Raw genomic sequence first — 19,178 nt, 5'->3', positions numbered from 1 at the left:
GGCGCAGCCAATTTGGCGCGGCCGTTTGGGCGCAGATGACAGAAATTCTTTTAGTTTTTGTGGCTAGTAAATTGTTGCAAATTGTTGCAAGTAAATTTAAAAACCTTAAATTAGTTCATTTAGTTTAGTTCATTTGGTGATTATGAGCAAGGCTCCTCAAGTACTCGATAGCATCCATGTTTTCAAATTTAAGAACAGTTTCATGTATTCTTTTATCTTTATTGTAAATTAAAAACTTTAAATTAGTTCATTTAGTTAAAAACCTTAAATTAGTTCATTTAGTTAAAAACTAAAGTTAAAAAACCTTTAGTTTAGTTCATTTGGTAATTATGAGCAAGGCTCCTCAAGTACTCGATAGCATCCATGTTTTCAAATTTAAGAACAGTTTCATGTATTCTTTTATCTGCATCTCTATACTTTTTTAGTTTTTGTGGCGGTTCATGGCCGGCTAGTAACCTTTCATAATATGCATCTCTACCTTTCTGTACTTTACGCAGGCCATCAATTAGTTTCCATATGGTGGGATGATGCATGCCAAGTTCATATTTCAATCGATGGTGGGCTGCCTCCGCATTATTGTTTGTGCGGTCTTCCCCGTTTAATGTTCTCTGATAAAGGTTCCAAATCTCAGGGCGAAATAAAGGTGTTCGTCTACCATTTCCTCGTCTGTTCAGACGCCCAACATATGTATCTTCAAACCAGTTGAGTAAATCTTGAAGTTCTTGCGGCAGTTGGGTCGCTAAGGCATCCAGATATTCATCGATTTTGTTCAAAGGTACAAAGGCAATGGCAATAATCATTTTAGCTTTTAACGCAAAATCTGGATCAGTGTTATACAAACTACGGAACCCCATACTAGCTAGATGTTTTTGCATATTTTGAGCTAAATGAAAAAAACATCCTTTTATTTGAACATCAGGGAATATGTCTTTCATAGCACTGTGCGCAGCTTGTTCATAATCACAGACGATTGAACTGGGTTTCAAGTTGGGTTCGATTTCTTTCAATAATGCGAACATTCTCGCATATGTGGTGCGTTGCTTGTTGGGCAAAAGAGCATAAACCATAGGAGTAACTCCTCCGTGTTTTTTTTTTTACCATAATTACATATATCTGAGAAAAGAGGCTGGGAGCAATACTGAATGTGCCATCTGCAAACCACATATCAGATGTGCTGTAGCCAGCTCTGTCTTCCGAAGATTAATATCCGGTCGTGTCCTGGTCCGCTATCACAAAGTAAAACATTTTCTTCCACTCCTGGTTGAGGGACATATATCCTGTAGCATTCTGGCACAATCAATTGTTGTAAATCACTTGGATTGGTGGGGGCGTTCAATACATAATTATGCTTTCTGCTTATCATTCTCCTCAAAGCAGATATATTAGGAATGGCTGGTAGACTAGCTTGGGATATGTCTGTCAAACATTCATTAACAACTACAGTCGGTGTCTCAAGGGTTTCCTGTGCTCTCTTTTTTATTTTAGTTTTCACGAGTGCAACCTCTACTTGTTGATTGTTTATTTTTGTCTCCTAGAGGGGGCAGCACGGTAGCATGGTGGTTAGCATAAATGCTTCACAGCTCCAGGGTCCCAGGTTCGATTCCCGGCTGGGTCACTGTCTGTGCGGAGTCTGCACGTCCTCCCCGTGTGTGCGTGGGTTTCCTCCGGGTGCTCCGGTTTCCTCCCACAGTCCAAAGATGTGCGGGTTAGGTGGATTGGCCATGCTAAATTGCCCGTAGTGTCCTAAAAAGTAAGGTGGGGGGGGGGGGGGGTTGTTGGGTTACGGGTATAGGGTGCATACATGGGTTTGAGTAGGGTGATCATGGCTCGGCACAACATCGAGGGCCGAAGGGCCTGTTCTGTGCTGTACTGTTCTATGTTCTATGTTCTATTGTGCAGCAGAAGCATCATGTGAATGGCTGTTCAGCTGCCTCACCACGTTTGCAGCTTTAGTATGGAGACGTGCTTTGCACCGGGTTTTTTGCTCACAACGCCAAAATTTCACTTCGCTGTCACCTTTGCTTGTTTTGTCAAAGACGTAAAGGAATCCGTTATGAACAAATTTTTCTTTACCACGTTTCGTTGATACTGCCTCAGCCATCATATGGGTATGCGAATTGGTTTAGTTAAAAAATATATAAAAAGATGGTGATAGAACGCACCAGCACCCAACTCAACGCACCCGCACCAGCAGCCAACTCACCTGAGGCTAATTCACAAATAAAGAAATGTTATTTTGGTGCCAAAACGTCAATAATGCCAATATATAACGCCAATATATAAAAAGATGGTGATAGAACGCACCAGGACCCAACTCAACGCACCCACACCAGCAGCCAACTCAACTGAGGCTAATTCACAAATAAAGAAATGTTACTTTGGCGCCAAAACGTCCGGCGCCAAAACAGCCGGCGCCAAAACGGCTGGCGCCAAAACGGCCGCGCCACAATGGCCGCGCCCAAATGGCTGCGCCAAAACGTACCTAACCCCACAGGTTAATGTTTGACTGTGATTAATTTTAAGCTTGTTTGAATTGCATTTACTTCAGGGTTGGCTATCAGTTTCTCAACCAGGTGTCCCTATTTATCTACATTAGGAATAAAACATTCATTCCTAAAATTAATTATAAGTTATATTCCAAAACATGTGCGCTAGATATTTACAGTACATATTTCTGTGCTGGTTTGTTTTTTTGTCTCACTCATTTCTCTTATTCTTTTTTAGCCATTCAAATTACCTCAGCATGCATCTTTTGTTTTATCACTTTTCCCCTTTCTCCTTGTACTATGAAAGCTTTTGTTAATTAATCCCTCCTGTCCTCCACCCTATCTGTACTCGATGGAATTTAGAAGGATGAGGGGGAATCTCACTGAAACTTACAGAAGACTGAGATGCCTAGATAGAGTGAAAGTAGAGAGGATGTTTCCACTAATAGGAGAACCTAGAACCTGAGGGCACAACCTCAGCCTGAAGGAATCTCTAGTGGTCTAGTGGTTTCACAGAGTTGTCTGAGCAAAGGATTTTAAAATAATGGATGATAAACCAAATAGAACCAAAGAGGAATGAGCAAGGGTGCATAATGGCTTTGTCGGCAAAACTATCTCCTGACATGACCATGAAACAATGAAAACCAGAAGATCCCAAGTTTGTGTCAGTTTGTTGGGGGAGCGGTTTAGGGGCCACAATCAAAACACCTTAGAATACAGAGAGAAAAATGTGACGGCATTCTTTGACACATCAGCAGCACTGTAGTATAATGGTTAGCACAACTGCTTCACAGCTCCAGGATCCCAGGTTCAATTCCCGGCTTGGGTCACTGTCTGTGCGGAGTCTGCACGTTCTCCCCGTGTGTACATGGGTTTCCTCCGGGTGCTCCGGTTTCCTCCCACAGTCCAAAGATGTGCAGGTTAGGTGGATTGGCCATGCTAAATTGCCCTTCGTGTCCAAAATTGCCCTAAGTGTTGGGTGGGGTTACCGGGGGTAGGGTGGAGGTATGGGCTGGGGTAGGGTGCTCGTTCAAAGAGCTGGTGCAGATTCAATGGGCCAAATGGCCTCCTTCTGCACTGTAAATTATATGATTCTGTGATCTCTTTCCTGAAATATTACCAGGCATTTGCTGACACTGGATGTCGCCGATACTAATTTTTGCATTTTTTGTTATGTTTTTGTCAGCCACTTGAGGTCCCTCTGTACTAACAGATTTCCTAGCTGAGTGGGCGGGCAGCTCTGTGCCAACGCACACTTTAACCGCCCACTGAAATGCAAGAGTTGGCCACTGATGACGCATCCCAATAGTTCTCTTTGTTTCCTTGCCCAAGCTACATTTAACACCTCTCTCCGAATATCTCCAAGAAACAACAGAGCTATCAGGATACTGCAATATTCTCAGTCATCAAGGCAATCCATATCTGATCTGAATATTCATCAAAAGGGAAATTTGTACTTACCTGAATTGCTGCACATATATTTCATATTTTGCAATAAATCTGTTCTACTTTTCTCCCCTCTGTTTTGAAGCCAGTGACTCGCACTAGGGTGTCAATTGACTCAATGAAGCAGAAATCCTTAGCTTATAAGGAGGGAGGTAGTCTGTGGTATCGTCACTGGATTTAGTCATCCAGGGTAATGCTCTGGGGTCCCGGGTTCGAATTCAACCATGGCATATGGTGAAACTTGAATTTAATTAAACAATCTGGAATTAAGTCTAATGTTGACATTGCCAGTTGTTGTAAAAATCCATCTGGTTCACCAATGTCCTTCATGGAAGGAAATCTGCTGTCACGTACCAGGCCTGGCTTACGTGTGACTCCAGACCCACACGGCGATACGGTTGACTCTTAACTGCCCCCACTGAAATGGCCAAGCAAGCCACTCAGTTGAAGGGCAATTAGGGATGAACAACAAATGCTGGCCCAGCCAGCGATGCCGACATCCTAAGAATGAATAAAAAAATAAAGCAAGATATTTATTAGTTTTTTTCATACAAACCTTGCTACCATGTTGATTTTGGAAGTGTTCCGAATTATGCATTTTTCTTCCTTTCAGTGTCTGGTATATCTCCAAAAGTTACTTATCCCTCATTTGTCTTCAGTGCTGAAGTCCTTAAGATTTTCTAACATTTCCTCATTACATAGCCTTCCAATTCTCGGAAAAATGGCCTGTCTCTGCATTGCTTCCAGAGTTGGGAATATTGATTTACACTTGCAGACCAGAGCTGTATTCAATCAAATTGTGGCGAATCTCTTCCTGGTCTCAAAACCACCTTCCTACCTATTCCCCATATCCCTTAAACCCATTTTAAAAATCAGCAATATATATATCTCCCTCTCGAAACCGTTTAATGATTTGGACTCCACCGCCCTGGCGCTGCAAAACACTGTGCGACTGTGCCTCCTGCATGGGCAACATTAGTGGGCAAACTTCTAGTTAACCTTGAGAAATAGGTAGTGACCCTTTTTTTAGCTGCTGCAGTCCATGTGGTGAAAACATTCCCATAGCGCTGGTATTCAAAAGTTCCAGGATTTTGTCTCAGTGAAAATGAGGGAACAGCAAAATATGTCCAAATCAAGATGGTTCGTGACATTAAGCATAACTTGGGACCAACAGTGTCCCCTGCACCTACTGCCCTTAACCTTTTAGGTGTTGGTGGCCACAAGTTTGGAAGATTATCTTTATACATAAACGTTATGATGAACTGATGGCATTTCTGTCACTGAACGTTAAAGGTCCAATTTTAACTGACTTAAAACTCACTCACTTACTGGGACATACACATCACCTATCTATTGTTTTACTGATTAAAGGCTGAAGGGGGTCATGGCTCCACAAGACGTTGCAGACTTTCTCAGTGCAAAATATGATTTTAAATTAGTACATCATTGCAAAGTTCAGGGTCAGGTTAAATAGGTCCTTCTCTGGCTGGTGAACTGGAACTGGTGGGGTGCTGCAGGGTTCAGTCCTCAGACCCCAACTGTTTACAATCTAGATAAATGATCCGTAAGCAGGGAAAGAGTATAACATAGCAAAATATGTGGATGATACTATAACAGGTGGGAAAACAGGCAGTGAAGAGGAGATACAACATTTGCAGACAAATATAGATAGGCTAGGAGATTGGGCCAAAATTTGATAGATGGAGTTTAATGAGGTTATCCATTTTGGCCAAAACAATAGTCACGCAAATTATTATCTAAATGGAAAACAGATTCAAAATGTATCTGGGCAGAGGGACCTGGGTGTCTTTATTCATGAACCGCAGGAAGTCTGTATGCAGGTACAAATGTAAAAATAAAGGCAAATGGAATATTAGCGTTTATTGCAAAAGGACTGGAGTATATAAGTGGAGAAGTATTGAAGCAATTGTATAGGGTGTTGGTGAAACCACATCATGAGTATTATGTCCAGTTTTTGTCTCCTTATTTGAGGAAGGATGTGGTGGCATTGGAGGAAGTTCAGAGGAGGTTCACCAGACTGATTCCGGGGCTGAAGGGGTTGACGTAGGAGGCGTGATTAAACAGTTTGGGCTGATACTTGCTGGAGTTTAGAAGGATGAGAGGGGACTTGATCGAGGTATATAAAATACTAAAATGAGTTGATAAAGTAACTGCAGGCCAAATGTTTCCCCTTGTGGGGCAATCTCGAATGAGAGGTTACGGGCGTGATTTTCCGCTCCCCACGCTAGGTGGGAGAATCGCGGGAGGGCTGGGCGACTCTTTTCATGTCCCCCTAGCGCGCCCCGCGATTCTCCCACCCCCCGCTCGGAAGACTCGCTGCTCGCCGTTTTTCACGGCGACCGGCGATTCTCCGGCCCAGATGGGCCGAGCGGCTTGCCGTTTTCACGACCAGTTCACGACGGCGGCAACCACACCTGGTCGCTGCCGTCGTGAACATGGGCGCCAAAGGCCCGTTTGAAGCATGTGGGGGGCGGAGAGGGGAGTGAGCACCACGGCCGTGCTCGGGAGGGGACTGGCCCGCGATCGGTGCCCACCGATCGTCGGGCCGGCATCTCAAAGGGACGCACTCTTTCCCCTCCGCCGCCCCGCAAGATCAAGCCGCCACGTTTTGCGGGGCAGCGGAGGGGAAGACGGCAACCGTGCATGCGCGGGTTTGAGCCGTAAGCCGTCGTGACATCAGCCGCGCATGCGCGGGTTGGAGCCAGCCAGCTTGCGCATGCGCGGCTGACGTCACATAGGCACCGCCGTCGCGTCACTCTCGGCACGCCGCCCGGCGGACAAGAGTTACGAAGCGCCGCTCCTAGCCCCCCGGGTGGGGGTGAATAAGGTGAGAGGAGTGGCCTCCGAGGCCGTCGTGAAACTCGGTCGAGTTCACGACGGCCTTCCCGATTTTTCCCGGGAGCGGAGAATTCTGCCCCAGAAATATAGGTTGAGGAGCAGTAGTTTTAAAACTGAGTTGAGGAGGCACTACTTCTCGTGGAGGGTGGTCAATTTGTGGCACTCGCAGCCCCGTAGTGCGGTGGAGTCTGAATCATTAAATGATTTCATGAGGGACATAGATATATTTCTGATTTTTAAAAATGGGTTAAAGGATGTGGGGAACAGGTAGGATGGTGGTTTTGAGACCAGAAAGAGATTAGCCACAATTTGATTGAATGGCGGAGGAGGATCGAAGGGCTGAATGGCTTACATCTGCTCCTAATTCCTATATTCCTATGTTTATATTGAGTATTGCATACAGATCTGGCCTGCAAGTTTAATTCAATAAGCCTCTGCCACCACCTCCCAGGCAGTGTTCAGGAGGGTCTGTAACTCACCCTTTGGAAAGAGGGTGTCCCATCACTCACACTGGCATGGGCTGTGGGTCCACCTCGGACTCATAACCTCAGGGGCAGGTCTTCTGCAGTGAGAGCTGGCAGTCTAACCAGGTGCACTACCGCCCAATGTCGGAAGAAGACAAACAACCTACAACGAGCCGCAAGGGTAAATTACCACCTCCCTCCTGGCATCAGTCCCGCCTGCCATCCCTCAATTTCCCAAACCAACTCTCCTCCTCACTCCCCCAATCCACTGGCTGACACCTCACACTCTCCTAAAATCCAATCTACAAGCTTGTTCCTCCGAACCTCCCAGGACCCACCAGCATAATCACAAAAGAACTGCCCCTGACATTATGAGTCCGGGATGGACCCACAGCCCATGCCAGTGTGAAGTGGCGGGACACCCTCTTCCCAAAGGGCGAGTCATAGACCCTCCTGAACACTGCCTGGGAGGTAGTGGCAGAGGCATATTGAATGACACTTGATGTCCACACATGTCATCTGCCATCGACCCCCTGATCCATCAAGCATGCGGCTCATAATGTCCTCTCTTTGTCCCCACAGGAGAAGAGAGAAAGGGCAAAGACGGGGGAAGAGCCGAGAGATTCTAATCCTCACTTCCAATGAGGAACATGCCCTGGAGATCGCAGTGATGCCCAAGGAGCGATCAGTAACTTACAGCAAGGTCAGCTTGCACCAGAGATGTGAGAATCCACCACCCTTCACCCAGATAATCGATCTCAAGTGAGTTGTTGATGTCCCACCAAAATTAATCTTTCCCTCTCACTGACCACATGTCCATTGTCTCGCAGGATCAGTATTTGATGAGGCCGGGACATCAGAGACGTGCCCCCCCCCCCCCCCCCCCCCCCCCCCCCACCTTTTGAATGATGTGGCAGCTTCTGACAACGAGCAAACTGGAAATGGAAAGAACAGCATTGTGGAAGCAAAAAGCCTTCAGATGCATTAGAACAGATTATCCACTTGATAAAGTGTTATTCTGTATTGTATAAGATTCAAAGGTTAACTCAGTTTGAAATCCAGAATTGATTCTGTGAACTATCCCTTTTGCTTTTATTAATTTTTTCCCTTGAAGTCCAGCTGAGACATCGATTCTATTGTTTCAAAGTTTTGACATATATTTAAGCTTTCACTAAATGTATTAAGCAGAGCTCAGCTATCTGTTTGGTGGTTTCAGAGACTTCGGAACATCCGAACAGAGGAGCAGGAGTAAGCCATTTAGCCCATCGAGCCTGCTCTGCCACTTAAATGATCATGGCTGATCATCAACTTTGATTCCTTTTCCCAACACTATCCCCATATCCTTTACATTATTAGCATTTAGATGTTGATCTATAATTTAAACATACTCAATGGCTGAGCTTCCACAGCACTCTGGCGTAGCCAATTCCAAAGTTTCACAACTCTCCGAGTAAAACGATTTCTCTTAATCTCAGCCCTCACCTCAGATTTGACAGAGGGTTGAGTTTTTGACAGTCTTCAAAAGCGTTAATGGGCTTTAGTCCAAAGGGTTTATTTATACAGTGGTATTGGGGATGTTAATTTGAATGCTTGGTTGCCATTCAAACCACTAATGGACTTTGTAGAGCAGTATTTGCACCAGAGGAATGTGAGCTAATTTATTTTGACTGATTTGTGAGCTTCTGAAATGAATAATGCTTTCCTGTTAAATGTCTATTCCAGTAAAGTTTGCTTATTTTGACAGATTTGTTAGCTTTCGAAGAGATAATGTTTTCTAAGTGGCGATTTATGTACTCTTTGTTTATATTTTGCAGATTTATGAGCTTTTCAAAGACTTCCAAATGTTATCATAGATTTCATGAGTTCTGTTTATGTTAGATGATGGGTTAGGTTGATTGCGGAGGTATGGGGGTTTGGGGCAAAGGGGGTAAAGTGTGGTAAGTGGTGAGTGAGGTGGGTCTGGTGAGGGCTTGGGATAGGTATTGAGGGGGTTTGGGGCTAAAGGGTTGTGAGAGAGTAAGTGGGTATTGGACAGATTTGGGGGTGAGATGGGTTGAGGTGAGGGTTATTTTGGGGGGGGGATCACAATGGTCTGCAGAACTGGGTGGGTACCTCAGGAATGGAGGTAGTCCCTGGCATCGGTGCCCCTTTATTACACCAGCTAAGAATCTCACCAACTAGCACTCTCTGGATAAAGGCAAGATCATAGCATAGGGAAACATTCTCTTCCTGCTGGTCCCTCAAGCATTCGTTGTGCATTATTAAGACTGGTTACTTGACTGCTCGACTTTTGCTGCTTCTGTCAGAGAAACGATTATTCAAATAGCTACAAAAAGATTTGGAAGCAAGTGGAGCTTGTGCTGGTGTGCTAATTTAAACAGAGACTCGTAGATAGCAGAACCCTGTGGTTAAGCTAAAAGGTGCACCATTTATTAACTTCCTTTCCAAGATAACCCAATTACACTCGGAGGGCCCTAGAATTTTAAAGTTTTAAAGCTGGAAGTACTTCACAGAGAAAAAAAAAAACTTCCTGTGTTCTGTTTATTATAGATACAGCTTTAACCCATTGTGCCCAAGTGTAGCCATCTGACCCACAGCTCAGGGCTATAGCTTCTTGTGGGAGTGTGAGGAGAAGATGGGTTCAGTATCCTGAACACAGGGGGATCTTATTCCATGTAGTGTGAGCTCTAATCCTGACAGCATCTGATCAGAGAGGCCAGGCCGCCGATCGGTGGGCCCCGATCGCGGGCCAGGCCATGTTGGAGCTCCCCCCGGGGTCAGACCCCCCCTCCCCCCACAGGACGCCCCCGACCCTTCCACGCCGAATTCCCGCCGGCTGAGAACTGGTGTGGACGGCGGCAGCGGGACTCGGCTATTTTACGACGGCCACTCGGCCCGTCCCATGCCGAGAATCGGCAGTCTGGCCACATAGAGCAGCCCCCAACCGGCGCCGCCGTGGCAACCAAGCATTCAAATTAACATCCCCCCAAAACCACTGTATAAATAAACCCTTTGGACTAAAGCCCATTAACGCTTTTGAAGACTGTCAAAAACTCAACCATCTGTCAAATCTGAGGTGAGGGCTGAGATTAAGAGAAATCGTTTTACTCGGAGAGTTGTGAAACTTTGGAATTGGCTACGCCAGAGTGCTGTGGAAGCTCAGCCATTGAGTATGTTTAAAGTATAGATCAACATCTAAATGCTGATAATGTAAAGGATATGGGGATAGTGTTAGGAAAAGGAATCAAAGTTGATGATCAGCCATGATCATTTAAGTGGCAGAGCAGGCTCGATGGGCTAAATGGCTTACTCCTGCTCCTCTGTTCGGATGTTCCGAAGTCTCTGAAACCACCAAACAGATAGCTGAGCTCTGCTTAATAAATTTAGTGAAAGCTTAAATATATGTCGAAACTTTGAAACAATAAAATCGATGTCTCAGCTGGACTTCAAGGAAAAAAATTAATAAAAGCAAAAGGGATAGTTCACAGAATCAACTCTGGATTTCAAACTGAGTTAACCTTTGAATCTTATACAATACAGAATAACACTTTGTCAAGTGGATAATCTGTTCTAATGCATCTGAAGGCTTTTTGCTTCCACAATGCTGTTCTTTCCATTTCCAGTTTGCCCGTTGTCAGAAGCTGCCACATCATTCAAATGATCACTTATTTTTACAAATCACTGTACAATCAACACTCACTTTGGTAAAACTAGGTGCAACTTAGGCTGCAGTATTTGATAATGTCATACGAAATAGGCAACACCTTTTGAACTGACTTTGTAAATGGTTTTCACCTCCAAACCATGGTCCACAACACTTCTCAGTGGAGCAATGTCCATCAAGTATGTCACACATCCTTCAGCAACTTGAACACAGCGTCGGGTTTCAGCGATGGTGGTCACAGACTGAGCCACAGACTGAGGACACAAAACCCAAGGTGTGAATGTCATGCTTCATATTTTCCACTGCGGTTGCCACCCGAGCAGTGTTGGCCTGGGTGCCATGCATTACCTGCACCTGAAGGCTTTGGGACTCCACCAATCGACCATGCAGTTGTTATAATGTCGCTGACACCCCCTCCTGAACGTCAAGGCTGTGTCCTGTCACCTGCATCAGCTCTGAGAGAACCTTGTTCAGAGGCTCGACATCTGGCTGGCACCCAGCTGAGTTCTAGGATCCAGCAGAGCTCCAACTGCCGACTCCCTTGGATGTTCCAGGTGGCATGGTGGCACAGTTCAATTCTGGCCTTGGTTGACTGTCTGTGTGGAGTTTGCACGGTCACCACGTGTCTGTGTGGGTTTCTCCCGGGTGATCTGGTTTCCTCCCACAGTCCAAAGATATGCAGGCTAGGTGGATTGGCCATGTTAAATTGCCCCTCAATGCCCAAAAACATGCAGGTTAGGTGGGGTTACGGGGATAGGGTCGGGGAGTGGGATGAGGTAGGGTGTTCTTTTGAGCCGTCAGTGCAGACTCAATGGGCCAAATGGTCTCCTTTTGCACTGTAGCAATTCTATGGCTCATTCCTCCACCTGATGTGCATCAGCAGCTGTGTGGTGCTCACCAGTTAGTGCCCCCAAAGCCTGCCCACTAATGTCACCTACCAAGGTGTGTATCTCTGCGCTGGGGGAAGGTGCAGGTGATAGCTGTGATGCTTCGCTTGTGTTATCCTCAGAGCTCTCCTATGAGGTGTTCTCTTGGGTGGTGGGAGGGATGCCGGGGTGGGGGGGGGGGCACGACTCTGATGTCCCGGCCTCATCAAATGCTGATCCTGCGAGACAATGGACATGTGGTCAGTGAGAGGGAAAGATTAATTTTGGTGGGACATCAACAACTCGCTTGAGATCGATCATCTGGGTGAAGGGCGGTGGATTCTCACCTCTCTGGTGCAAGCAGACCTTGCTGTAAGTCACTGATCTCTCCTTGGGCATCTCTGCGATCTCCAGGGTATGTTCCTCATTGGAAGTGAGGATTAGAGTCTCTTGGCTCTTCCCCCGTCTTCGCCCTTTCCCTCTTCTCCTGTGGGGACAAAGAGAGGACATTATGAGCCGCACGCTTGATGGATCAGGGGGTCGATGGCACATGGCATTTGTGGACTTCAAATGTCATTCAATATGCCTCTGTCACTACCTCCCAGGCAGTGTTCAGGAGGGTCTGTGACTCGCCCTTTGGGAAGAGGGTGTCCCTCCACTCACACTGGCATGGGCTGTGGGTCCATCTCGGACTCATATCGTCAGGGACAGTTCTTTTGTGATTATGCTGGTGGGTCCTAGGAGGTTCGGAGGAAGAAGCTTGTAGATTGGATTTTAGGAGAGTGTGAGGTGTCAGCCAGTGGATTGGGGGAGTGAGGAGGAGAGTTGGTTTGGGAAATTGAGGGATGGCAGGCGGGACTGATACCAGGAGAGAGGTGGTAACTTACCCTTGCGTCTCGTTGTAGGTTGTTTGTCTTCTTCCGACATTGGGCGGCAGTGCACCTGGTTAGACTGCCAGCTCTCACTGCAGAAGACTTGCCCCTGAGGTTATGAGTCCGAGGTGGATCCACAGCCCATGCCAGTGTGAGTGGTGGGTCACCCTCTTTCCAAAGGGTGAGTTACAGACCCTCCTGAACACTGCTTGGGAGGTGGTGGCAGAGGCATATTGAATTACACTTGCAGGCCAGATCTGTATGCAATACTCAATATAAACATAGGAATATAGGAATTAGGAGCAGAAGTAAGCCATTCAGCCCTTCAATCCTCCTCCTCCATTCAATTAAATTGTGACTAATCTCTTTCTGGTCTCAAAACCACCATCCTACCTGTTCCCCACATTCTTTAACCGATTTTTAACGCCGCCAAATACGGCGGCGCCGATTCTCCACTCTGCGGAGAATCGCGTGCCATCGTCGGGGCGTCGTGGCGCGATTCGCACCAATCGCGGGGATTCTCCAGCCCTTAATCTCTGGTTTGTCTGTAGTTTAGAGGGGCATGATTGGTGGTGGCCTCTTAATTGGAAGTACTGAAGAATACAAAATATCTGAAGGATGAGACTGTCAGGTATAACTTTAACAATGGGGAAGCGAAGGGGCATGACCAGGTTGACCACCTATTGTACCCAAATATAAAATGTTCCTTTCGAATGGACTTCAACCCAAAAAGTCTGAGGTTGTCAGTTTTCACCTTCTATTGAAGTTGAAAATTACCTCATGGTCTTTTTTCGTCTTTTGACATTTAGAACGTTTCTGCTCTTTTCAGGGGAAAGAGAATATTGAAGGAGTTATGGTTTCCACAGCTTGAGGAAAGATTGAATCATAATTCCGGACAATGAACTGGAACTGATCTGTACATTCTGATGTTGCAGCATGGAAACAAAATGGGAAGGAGATTGCCTCCAATAATCTTTCACTGAAATTCTTCCAGATTTCTGGCATTGTATACGGTATATATATATTATTTGCTTACGAAGCCTCTGCCGAGGGTAAAATCTTATGAATTTACAATTTTCATTTTGTCATTGCTCCCCCATCCTTCCTCAACACTTTAAGAGACTGTGATACCAAGGTGGTTGCTGACAATATTTTCACTTTGCTTCTAAGCTGTGGACCTTGTTATATTCGTAAGTATGGGATTCCAGATGGCCTCTGCCCGTGTCTCTAGATTTAGTTGCTGAGCCAAGGAGTTATTTGCCATTAGCATCATGAATTTCCCTCCAATGAAAAGTAATTTCCATTCCACCTCCTTTAATTCAGGATAATTAAAATCATTCATGGGTAACATCCCTCCTTTCCACAGAAGTCCCCTCTTAATCTCCTTGAGCAACTCCAGATCAAATTGATTACATTCCAATGGAAGTTAGTGCTGTTCTCTCTGTTTAAATTCTTACCCTTGCATGTACAGACTTTTATACAAATTGGTTCTGACAATTGTCCCAGTGAGGATATATCTCTACTTTTGTTGATTGTCAGATCCATTATGCCCAGTAGCACTAATGTTTACCCACAGTTTTGCATTTGTTATATTTATCATTGTAATGCAAGCTTCCATTTAAATGATTATGTCAACTCCATACCCAACCATTGCACTTAAAAGAATTACCATGTTACCTCATTCTCCTTCTAAACACCTTTCTTCAATCTTATAATAGGTTACCGACTTTTCTTGCTTACTTCTTTCCTTTAATATCAATTCACTTTGTGCAATTAAGAACTCTTCTTCTCCCTCTATGTCTCCTCCCTCATATTTAAGAATTTCCTCATTACCTTGTCTGTTATTTTAACTCCCTTTTCCATGTATCCTTGGTTATTTTGTATTGTTTATTCTTGGTTTGCCTAGGGTATAGATGTACATGGAAATACATAGATAAATACATGAAGGTTGCAATATGGGAAAGAGATATTTTGCCCAAATAATTTGCATTACATTTATTATCCACATAAGCAAATACTTATTCCTAACTGCATATATATTTCCTAGTCCTCTCGCTCTTCAGTACATATAAATTTATAGGTGCAATCAAATATTGAATGTTGATGTAGCTACTGCCTCAAATCACAATGATAAATTGTGGGTGCACATTGATGCCTTATTACTCGGGAGTTATGTGAAGATCTGTTTATGAAAGGCATTAAAATCAAATGGAGTTTCTTACCAAACTCACAGATAGGATAATATATTACGCACCTTTGACTTTGCACGAGTTGTGGTACAACTGCAGTTTGGTGCAATCCTACAGTTGCAAATAATCCAGGCAGTTCATTTGAAATTTTAAGGCTTCGTAGGGAATCTTTTGAATGTTAAAAGGAAGCGAACACTTCATTTTCACAGTATCTTAACATAAGATGTGAGTGGAGATAGTTTATAGACAATGTGAGCACAATCAGTTGATATTGCAATAAACTCCACATAAGACTATCCTGAGAAAGTTAGCTGCAGGTATATAAAACAGTGTGCATTGGTAAAGTGCATATCATTTGGAAAAAATTTTTCAAGGCAATTCACACAGTCTCGATGAGACACAAATTGACACCATGCCAAAGAAGGAAATGTTAGGGGCAGTTCGATCAAAGACACAGGCTGCAAATAACATTCTGCCAAATATGGAATTTCATGGTTGAAGTGGGACAGGTGAAAGAAACCATACTGGGGAGTCATAGACACAAGAAGATCAAATGAACATGTAGATCAGAGGTAACTGGGGATCATAGGCACCAGGACAATCACAGGCATCAGGGACACTACAGATATTAAACTGAGTGTCTTATGTGCGCCAACATGCCATCAACCACATCTCTGGGCTTCAGCACACCAAGTTTGCATTGGCTGATGATGCCTGACTCTTCGGTTTCTGACTCAACAGGGAAAATTTTCCCGAGCTGTAGCTTCTGCCGCCAACTAAGGAAATGTGGATCTGAGACTTGCAATCACGTACTCTCAACTTTTCTAATTCTGTCTGCTCCCAAGCAATGGGATCATCTGTAATATTACTCAATGCTCTCCTCATACACGCATCCAGCAAGTAAATAATCCCTTGGTCAGAATGGCCAAAACTTTCACCACACTTCCAATCAAAATTGGCAATGGGACCTGAACATGGAGAATCAATTTTATTGCTTTGCTGTATTGCCAAGTGAAATGAAATGAAAATCGCTTATTGTCACGAGTAGGCTTCAAATGAAGTTACTGTGAAAAGCCCCTAGTCGCCACATTCCGGTGCCTGTTCAGGGAGGCTGTTACGGGAATCGAACCGTGCTGCTGGCTTGCCTTGGTCTGCTTTCAAAGCCAGCGATTTAGCCCAGTGAGCTAAACAGCCCCTCTAGTGAGCTAAACAGCCCCTTGTAGCAGCCACACAGCAATACAAGCATCAAATACTTACCCTCATCCTCACCATATACTCATGATTATCTGTGCACTATGGATTGTCCATCACAACCTTCTCAACCTCATTAACTCTATAATTTGCGTGATATACATTATCATTCTGCTGCATGGAAACTAAAGAGAAAGAAACATAAAGTGCAGTGTGGTATTCTGGTTCATTCTCAGTGTGGTAAGCATCAGATCTATGAGGAGAGCAAAAACAAAATGTGAGAAAACAGTTCTCATTTTGTGAGTGAGAGAGTACTAGGGGGGTGGAGGAATTTATGCTGCCATTTTTTGGAGGATGGGAATGGGGGAGGGGGCAAAGAATCACGTGAAAGTCCCGAAATGGCTTATATGTCAGCTGGATTTCGCCAATCAATTGTCCCTGGGCCCCGCCAACGAAGTAACGGGAGTCCTGACTTTACGATTGGGATCTATTTGCATCAATTTAAATATCATTATCATTATTAGTCTTTAAGCTTGATAGTTCTCCCCCCCCCCCCCCCCCAACATTAAATTGTCCATTTACATTGACATGAGGGGGCACCAATGTGAATGATGATAGGTCACCCATAACGTGCGCCTGGCAACCAGACCCTGCTGGAGGCACACAAAGTGAGCCCAGCCCCTGGGGAGAAGAGGATCATCCCTGGGCAGTACCCTGGCACTGCCCGGCACAGTCCGCTGTCACTGTGGGAGGAGGGTGAGTTCTGAGGGGGAGGGGCTGGGAGATTTCCATGGGGATTGTGGTAGTGGGGAATGTGGGGGGGGATGTTTTATGATGAAGGGGGGGGGGGGTCGTGGGGGGGGGGGGGGGGGAGGTTCGTGGTGGGGGAAGGGGTGGCGGTTGCATTTTAGGGGGAAACCTCCATTTTAATTTTATTTAAAATTAGAGCGCCCTTACCTTTAAAAACCTAAACCGCCAGCCCCCTCGCCAGAGTGATGTCCTGGCAACCGCCTTTGCACCTTTTCTTTGGCAAAGCGTTTAAACACACGGCAGAAAAACCCGGCAGAGCCACCGGCAGGCTACCCTCTGCTTTTCCTGCCCAAGATGTCACTTTGCCAAAATAAAAGGCTAAATTCGGCCCAAGGTGCAACAAGCAAAGGATGGTGATACAATGGAACTTTGGGGTTATCCTTGTGTAGTCTGCATCTGAGACAATCTACATAACTGATAGAGACTGATTAGGTCACAACTCTGGAGTCACTGCACCATGTGACTGCCGTGATAGTAGATGGAGAACTAGCTGAACCCTAATCGATCAGCAATTTCCAGGGGTGGAACTTTACAGCCTCCGTCGCCTTAGGGACAGGACCGGGAAATGCAACGAGATGTTCCATTGACTTCACTGGGACTGGAAAATCCCAATTCTGGGAGTGGCTGTAAAATTCCACCCCAAGACTATACTTTTAAGGATCATTTCTATAGTTTTTGACTTGAGAAATGTGTTCTAAATAAAATTCCACCCGACGTTCTCAAGATCTTGGAGAGAAGTCTACGACTTCACCTTCTCCGAATCCTGCTACGCTCGTATGTCCAGATTGACCTCCTCAAAGGTATGTAAATTTTGGGCCCTGGTCTCAGTTAGATTTTTCATTAAATATCAACATAACCCGTAAGGAAAACTAGTGGCTCTGCGTGGTGCACTCCTGCATCATATGCCCGGAGACTACTTTCCGCTTCCATAGTTGTCTGTGGTGCTGTCAACTGACTGTGCCAGCACTTTCTTTCACACAACATACCCATTTGGAAAGCCAAAGAAAATTCTTCACTACAAATCAACTTTGACAGCCAAGATTGCACATACGGCCATCTAATTTTAGGTTGCCAAGTGTTTCTAAATGCATGTTGCAGCCCCTGAGCAGTTGTTGCAATGCGAGACATTCTGAGCCGCCTTTGCTCATTCTAAGAGACCAAATTCAATCCAGGAGGTCACCATGTGCATCAAATTAGGCTTAACCCAGAAGGGATGGGGAAGTCTGTCATGTCCAGCATTTAGGCAGAACGTGTCAGGCTGTAGCTCAGTTGCCTTGACTGCAACATATTGTCCGTTCCAGCAGTCAACATGCTTCCAAAGTGGTGACTTTGAGGTGTCCGGTGGTCGTGTAAAGTACAATATAAATGCAACTTTTCTTTCAGAAGAGGCACAAATCTGCCGCAAAGTTCTAATATGAAGATTAAATGGTATTGCTGAACATTCAGCACAGAACAGCCCATGCTAAACATGGCAATCAAAGACCAGTGTTGGAAAACAATTTTCATTTACAAGATACACAGTGCCTTTGGTTTGTCTATAAAAGTATATGGCTAGAAAATGCTTTTGATGATAATGGCTCAACATGTTGATTTGAATTGCTCTGCAATTTCACCTGAGGCTTTAACCATTTTGATAAATTGCTCAATGGTGGGTTAAACAAGTGGACAAATAAATGTTTTATGAATTTAAGCATTTATGAGCTGACAATATCAGAAATCGTTTTTATAGATGGGTGGCAAATTACCTGTACCCTGGCCTCTTGCTTATTTTGATATAATATTCATACAGCCATAAATACTAAAACATAAGCAGTCCACAATTTCTGAAGAAAGGGCCAACTATACTGCGGCAGAAAGGAAATTAGGATAATTTTCACATTTTTGTTGGCTGTTCTGAGTAACCTCAGAGTTCCAAAACATTGCTCGCAGCACGTGCATGCACACTTTTGTTGAATAAAATGCACTAAAGGCCATACACGTAAGGCGGCTCAGACACATTGGTGGAATTTTGAGCTTGCGTTCGCCATGAACGTAAACAACAACTTGGGCGCACAATCCCGCGAGACTCTGGAAACATGATTCTCGACTGCGAGTTCCCATTTCCCGATTTTCCCCTCCTCTCACTGAAGACACAAAGAGGATCCCGCCATCTGAAGGCTTACGTACATTTTAATACATTTAAATATTAACGGGCCTCCCCACCACATGTTTCTCCCCTCACTGACTATTCATGTTGGTGAGGTTTACAACAGTTTTATAAAAATGGGATTCAATCAGGGGTATCCCACCAGGGTCACCAAGGTGAGTATAATGCCTGGGGAGAGGAACATG

The 19,178-nt window shown here is 44.9% G+C and overlaps 1 pseudogene; it reads left to right on the top strand.

Annotated features, from left to right (window-relative positions):
- Positions 1 to 17,488: 17,488 nt before the first annotated feature.
- LOC119972987 lies at positions 17,489 to 17,584 on the top strand (annotated as a pseudogene).
- Positions 17,585 to 19,178: the final 1,594 nt, after the last annotated feature.

Source organism: Scyliorhinus canicula, chromosome 10 (genome assembly GCF_902713615.1).
Source record: "Scyliorhinus canicula chromosome 10, sScyCan1.1, whole genome shotgun sequence".
Lineage (NCBI taxonomy): Eukaryota > Metazoa > Chordata > Chondrichthyes > Carcharhiniformes > Scyliorhinidae > Scyliorhinus > Scyliorhinus canicula.
Note: the sequence above shows the minus strand (reverse complement) of the source record. Positions and strands in the feature narration are given on the sequence as shown.